Source organism: Kogia breviceps, chromosome 14 (assembly GCF_026419965.1).
Source record: "Kogia breviceps isolate mKogBre1 chromosome 14, mKogBre1 haplotype 1, whole genome shotgun sequence".
Classification (NCBI taxonomy): domain Eukaryota; kingdom Metazoa; phylum Chordata; class Mammalia; order Artiodactyla; family Physeteridae; genus Kogia; species Kogia breviceps.
The window spans coordinates 52483127-52489211 of record NC_081323.1 but is presented as its reverse complement, the minus strand read 5'-3'; positions in this window follow the sequence as shown (position 1 = coordinate 52489211).

Sequence of the window (6085 nt, the reverse complement as noted above, 5' to 3'; positions counted from 1 at the left end):
AAAAAGGAGAGAAAGGAGAAGAGGGAATGAGGAGGAGGAGGTGGTGGCAGAGGAGGAAGAGGAAGAAGAAGAAGGACAGAGAAGAAGGGAAAAGTATTTTATTTTATTTTTCTTGCTTAATTAATATTTTTTTACTTTTTATTTTATTAAAACTTTTAAAAATCTTAATACAATTTTTCAAGGTTACACCCCATTTATAATTATTACAAAATATTGGCTATATTCCCCATGTTGTACAATACATCCCGGTAGTTTATCTTACACCCAATAGCTTGTACCTCCCACTCTCCCACCCCTATTTTTAGCACCTCCCCCCCCCACCCCGAGGAAAAAGTCTTTAGCTGGTCTCCTGGGGCATAATCATAATGACTCCGGGCACCTAAGGCCCTTCCCAGCTGGGCTTGGCTGCTTCTTCAGTGTTGTTTCCTTACCCTTCCAACAGTGCTCCAGTCACCCCAGGTCATACCCTGTCCCCAAGACCCACTTGTCCCTACCTTTGAGCCTTTGCTTGTGCTGATTCCTCAGTCAAGAGTGCCCTTTCCTCATTGCAGCATTATTTATAGTAGCCAAGATGTGGAAACAACCTAAGTGTCCACTGATGGATGAATAAAGAAAGAAAATGTGGTTTACATATGATGGAATATTATTCAGCCATAAAAAAGAATGAAATCTTGCCACTTGCAATAACATGGATGGACTTCAAGGACATTATACTAAGTGAAATAAATCAGACAGAGAGAGACACAAACCATGTGATCTCACTCATAGGTATAATCTAAAAAAACAAAAACCTAAAAAAGCTCATAGATACAGGGAACAGATTGGTGGTTGCCAGATGCAAGAGGTTAAGGGTATGGGTGTGGGAGAAATGGGTGAAGGAGGTCAAAGGGTACCAACTTCCAGTTATGAAATAAATAAGTCCTGGGGATGTAAAGTACAGCATGGTGACTATAGTTAATAATACTGTATTGCATATTTGAAAGTTGCTAAGAGAGTAGACCTGAAAAGTTCTCATCACAAGAAAAAAGATTTTATAACTATGTTAAGGTGACAGACATTAACTAGACTTATGTGGTGATCATTTTGCAATGTATACACATGTCAAATCATTATGCTGTACACCTGAAACTAATATAAGGTTATATGTCAAATATACCTCAATTAAAAAAAAATAAGGATGATATCGACCACCTTTTCAAAAAATATATTTATTTATTTATTTGGCTGTGCCAGGTCTTCACTGCGGCACGTGGGATCTTCCTTTAGTTGCAGCACGTGGGATCTAGTTCCCTGACCAGGGATCAAACCCGCGCCCCCTGCGTTGGGAGAGTGGAGTCTTAACCACTGGACTACCAGGGAAGTCCCACCTCAATTTTTTTAAATGAAAGAGAAAAAGGGAATTACAAAGCAGAAAAAAAAAAAAAAAAAAAAGAATGCCCTTTCCCTCTTTCTTCATTTCAGGAACTCCTACACATCCATCAAATCCCACTTAAGGCTCTCTCCTAGGTGAAACATTTTCCTGCCTTCCACTCCTTTGGACTCCCATAGCCCATTGCACTTCTCTTTTCTGGTTTGGTTGGCTTAACTGCGGGTCTCCCCTGATGGCCAGTGAGCCTCTGGAGGGCAGAAACTGGGTCTGGCTCATCTCTGTTAGTCCCCCTGCCGAACCCAGAGCCTGGCACGTGGTGGGTACTCCATAAGGGCAGAGATCATCCCATTTCAGCTTTATAGCTTCGGTGGCTGGTTGAGAAGAGGTGCTTGATACATGTTGTTGGACAGATAAATGAATGCATGAATGCTTGATGGAAGGGTGAATAATGACATCAGGCTACTTTTCCAATAGCAGCAAAATCTCAGTACTGAGAAAACAATTCACAGCCCTCAATTCATAGCCTAGAATTCTGATTCCTAGGCCATTCATTCCTAGAGCTATAGAATGTTGTTGAAGAAGAGTCCCTGGCATCACTCCTTCCAGTTGGGTGACCTTGGGCAAATTGCTTCATTCTGTGCCTCTGTGTCCTCATCTGCCCAAAGGGGAAATAGTCACACCTTTCTCATGGGGTTGTTATATGGATGAAATCTGACTGTGTGTACCACGCACTTAGCACAGCACCTGGACACCACATATGCCCACTAAATGTTAGTTCTGCCAACTCTCTACTTGATTTTTTATTTTGAAACAATTTCAGGCTTACAGAAAGGTTGCAAAAATAGTACAAAGAATTCCTGTATGCCCTTCATCCAGATTCCTCAAATGTGAATATTTTACTACCCTTGCTTTATCATTCTGTCTCTGCATACATTTTTGTCTGAACTGCTGGGAGTAAATTGCAGATGTGATGCCTCTTTACCTCTAAATGATTTTATGTGTATTTTCTAAAAATAAGGACATTCTCTTACAAAACCACAGCACAGATACAAAAATCAGGACATTAACATTGATACAATACTATTGTCTACATTTAGACCTATTGAAATGTTGCCAATTATTCGAGTAATGTCCTTTAAAGCAAACAAACAAAAAATGTTTTTTTCTGATCCAGCATCCAATCAAGGATACATATTCCGTTCAGTTTTTATGACTCTTTAGTCTCTTTATGTGGAACAGCTCCTCAGTTTTTCTTTGACTTTTATGACCTTGACATCTTTTGAATGTGTATAGGCTACTTGTCTTGTAAATTGTCCCTCTATTTGGATTTTTAAAAAAATCTTTCCTTATGATTGGATTCATATTAAGTACTTCAGGCAATAAGACCACAGAAGTGATGCTGTGTACTTCACAGAGCTCCTATCGGGGGCATATGATGTCAATTTGCCCCATTACGATCGATGTCCACTTTGTTCACTTGGTTAAGGTGGGGTCTGCCAATTTTGCCCACTGTAGAGTTACTATTTTTCCCTTCATCATTAATAAATATCTGTGGGGAGACACACTGAGACTCTGAAGATATTCTGCTTCTCTTCATACTTCCTACCCACGTACATCCTAGCAGGATGATATATTTTGCATTAAATGTAGTTCCTATTTGACCAAAGAAGACATGAACATGGACCAATAATTCAACAGTACAAAAGAGTGTAAGATGAGTCTCTCTCCTACCCCATCCCAGCCACCAGTTCCTCTCCCTTAGCCGTCCCTATTTTTGCTGTTTTTTGTGTCCTTCCAGAAGTGTTCTATGCACACTATGCACTAGGCAGGCTCATACACACATATACCTCTTTGAGAGCTAGATGCACACAGAATGTAGCTGAATACACACATTGCTCTGCATCTTGCTTTATTTCACTTAACATTTTGGAGACCATTTTATATTTGCACATAAAGAAAGATGTCTTGCTGATTTTAGAACCTTATTTCCACCTGAGATGCAATCCCTTCATGTTCACAAATAAGGAAACCGAGACCCAGAGTGGGGAAGGAACAGGTCCCCCAAATTAGAAGGTGAAGCAAACCTGGAAAGCAGCCTGGGACCCCTCCACAAAAGAGTGGCCGGGTCACCCCACTGGGGAGCCAGGGCTTCCAGAGGCTGCCCCAACGAGATTCCAGACCCAGGCTCACATCCCTGTTCTCCTTCTTAGCTCTCGTTAGGGACTACCCTGCAGCTTCCTGCTGGGCCGGGCCTTGGGAGCCCCATTGATCCTCTGACAGCCCAAGACAGATCGTTGGGGAGTGTGTATTCAGGTGCAGGCTGAGCACATGGAGGCCAGATGAGAACAGGGTGGGGGGGGTCAGGGGCCCACTTGGGTGGGGGAGAGGCCTGAAGAGGCGAGGAGAGAGGGTCCCACAGACACCTGCCTCCTCTCTCCCGCCCCCTTTATCCTGCCCTCCTTGGGGCTGCTGCTCCCCCAGCCTCCTCTCACCAGGCAGTGCCGTCCAGGGGGACGGGGCAGGGCTCACCCACATCCTCTCCTCTCCCTCTGGCCTGGGTGTAGTGGAGAGAAGTTAGGATATGGAGTGAACCCGGCTTGGTCTGATCACAGCTCAGGCTCTCCTGTGAAAAGACAGCCTCCGTTTCCTCCAGGCAAGGAAGAGGGAACATGCTTTGCACGGTCCAGCAGCCAGTGCAGCAGGCTGGTTACTGTCTCCACAACTGCCCCATCGGCCTCTTAAAACTCCCACTGCGGGGCTTCCCTGGTGGCGCAGTGGTTGAGAGTCCGCCTGCCGATGCAGGGGACACGGGTTCGTGCCCCGGTCCGGGAAGATCCCGCATGCCGCGGAGCGGCTGGGCCCGTGAGCCACGGCCGCTGAGCCTGCGCGTCCGGAGCCCGTGCTCCGCGGCGGGAGAGGCCACAACAGTGAGAGGCCCGCGTACCGCAAAACAAAAACAAAAACCAAACCTCCCACTGCTTGTCCGTCTCTGGTTATGGAGACTCGCCTTCCCTCCCCAGAAGGAGCATGGAACTGGGCCGGGCCTGCTGACCCAAGAGGCCTCCTGGCACAAGTCCCCTGGGGCCACTGAGTCTTTGTGTTCGCAGCCACGGGCCGGTCTCTGACCCTGAGGTTCAGGTGACGGGTGCTCACTCCCTGATGAGGCGGGCCCTCAGCCCTGCCTCTTCTCCTTTCTCCTTCGCAGAAATCTGCCCCCCTGTGGCTACCAGAGGGCAGTGTGGACCCCAGAGTGGAGGGTCTATCTAGATGCCCTGTGACCCCCCAAAGCCCTTTAGTTGGCACGTGCATCCCAAGTGAGCACCTGAGCAGTGTGTGGTGTGCAAAGGGGGTGGGGGGATCAGGGGGGACAGGCTGGAGGTGGAAGTGGACTGAGAGAGGGATGCAGGGAGAGGAGTGGGGCTCAGTGAGAGAAGAGGGGCTTCAAAGGAGACATGAGTGCAGAGAGAGCAATGAGGATTCAGTGAAATACACAGGGACTTGGTGAGAGAGGCTGGGGGCACAGAGAGGAAGCTGGCAGAACAGAAGGAGACGGGGCTCAGACGGGGAGCTGTAGACTGAGAGGGGAATGGGGCCTGGGGGCATGAAGGCTCAGGTAGGGGAACAAGGGACAAAGGGGAGAATCAGTCTGGGAGGGGTGGGTGCCCACCATCCACTGCAGCTCAGGGAGGAGGAGGCCGGGCCTGTGGAGGGCGGCACCAGAACAAAGCCCCGGGGAGCAGCCCGTCCTGAAGCGCGCCTTCCCAGCTGACAGACCCTGAGCTAATTATCTTTAATGAGCAGCTGGGCCCCCTTTCCTGGGATTTGCATTTGCAGTAGTAATCAGCACGGCAGCACCTCTGTGGATGGCAGCCCGGACTAGCCTTCCAGGGGGGGATGATTCCAGGAGCCGAGGTAATGTGGCAGGAGGGGCTTCCCTGGCCTCGTGCAGGACTGGGGAAGGTGTCATTTTGCCTCCCCTGCAGATTAGGGGATTTTGGAAGGCAATGTCCACTGGAGGCAGGGGCTGGCATCAATTATCCATCTCAGCCATGGCCAGGGATGCACGTCCTGGGGAGGGTACCGGGGTTGTAGCCCTCACAAATCCTAAGATATTAGGCTTGGAGCCCCTTAGATAGTGCGGCTAGCCACCGTTGCAGAAATGAGGGAATGGGCCAGAGAGGGGCAGTGTGTTGCTCGAGGTCACACAGTGCAACAGAAAAGCTTGTGAGCCTGTCTGCGGCAGCCACTGTCCAAAGCGCGTTCCTGAATCCTCATGAGTTGGTAAAAATAGTAGTCCTATTATTATCCCCATTTAACAGATGAGGACTGAGCAGTCACATAGCCTGGAGGCCTCACAGCTGGCATTTGAACCCAGTTATCCTGGCTGGTCCCTGCGAGGGTAGTAGGGCTCTCAGACCTGAGCTTCCCCTGGCCATGGGGGCTGACAGTGCCTCTTTCCCCCTCATTCCCCTCTCTGCAGGGATGCCAGTATGTTTTGTGCCCCTGGCAGGGTTGGGAGGTGAGACTTAAGTATAAATAAATAAACAGGGAGCAGATGGTTGGGGGGGATGGGGGACAGGCAGGGGCAGGGCCAGGGCCTCCTACTTCTCCCTGGGAAAACATTACTGGGCCAGAGCAAATGGATTCCAGACTTAGGGCCTAAGAGCCCCCTCCTCAGCCCTGCTCTCTTGTCTGCTGGTCTGGGACCTGGCCCAG